Here is a 1,231-nt window from a genome sequence, read left to right as displayed (position 1 = left end):
GCATTACCAATTTTCCCGAGCTCGTATCTAGGCTCAAAAGATCAATAAAATAATAATATTGGTTATGAATCCATTAAAGTCACGAGTTATAGAGCACGTATTATTAGATTCACGGATCCGCAGACTAGAAGAGAAAATCAGGTCACAGTTTTACTCGGCAAGTCCATCTGTCTATTAAAAGATCTTGGACGCTCTTGCCAATATCTTCTGTGAACAAATTTAATTCTAGTCGGAGGCCCTCGGAAAGTCCATTCTTTCCTACTTTTGGAATTCTAGCGCTAACCTGGACGATCTACTGGACAAGAAGTAGAAATATTTCTCACTTCTGGAGTCAGTTATCGAACAGAAGTCTCTCTGGCAATGGCGGAGTTTGTAGTATTACATCTGCCTCTTTATGCTGGGAGGCATTCCGTCTCTGTTGTTTGGAGTGTGGTGGAAACTCTACGAGAAATACTCGACTCCTGCAGTTTCTCCCCAGAAACAGGATGACGTTTCGCTTCTCGAGGCTGGAAAGTCACCTCATCTAGGCTCCAACCCCAAAGAAAATGAGGGGGGGACCTATTTGTTACTTCTGAAGTCAACTATCGGACACAAAGCTAGCTGGCTACCCTCGAGTCTTTGGCGGTTGGTTGAATTGTGGTCGAAATTGTGGAGGAAAGGTTTGACTCCTGCAGTTTCTCCCCAAAATCAGGATGACGTTTCGCTTCTCGAGGCTGGAAAGTCACCTCTTCTAACATCCAACCCCATGGAAAATGAAGAAACTGGCGCATTAGTCAAAACTTCTGTGTGTGACATACAAGCAGGTGAATCCTCCTCCACGGAAAAGGATCTGGAAGCCGGCCGTTCAGTCGACTTATCCGAGGATGTGGCACAGACAATTGTATCCTGCTCCACGGAAAAGGATCTGGAAGCCGGCCGTTCAGTCGACTTATCCGAGGATGTGGCACAGACAATTGTATCCTGCTCCACGGAAAAGGATCTGGAAGCCGGCCGTTCAGTCGACATATCCAAGAATGAAAACACAGCAGAGGACTCCTCCTCAGAAGAGAGGGGTTAGAAAGCTGGCGGAGTCTAAGTGTATGGGAACTAGCGGTTCATTGTATCTCCCCTAGACTGAAAAAGAATCGGAATCCTCCGAGAGTGGTAACTGATCTGTTAGGGACAACTAACCCATAATGTTAATTTAACGATACAGCATTATGGACAATAAAAGAAGTGATGATTATGATGA

Source organism: Penaeus monodon, chromosome 15 (assembly GCF_015228065.2).
Source record: "Penaeus monodon isolate SGIC_2016 chromosome 15, NSTDA_Pmon_1, whole genome shotgun sequence".
NCBI classification, from domain to species: domain Eukaryota; kingdom Metazoa; phylum Arthropoda; class Malacostraca; order Decapoda; family Penaeidae; genus Penaeus; species Penaeus monodon.
This window is presented reverse-complemented; position numbering follows the sequence as displayed.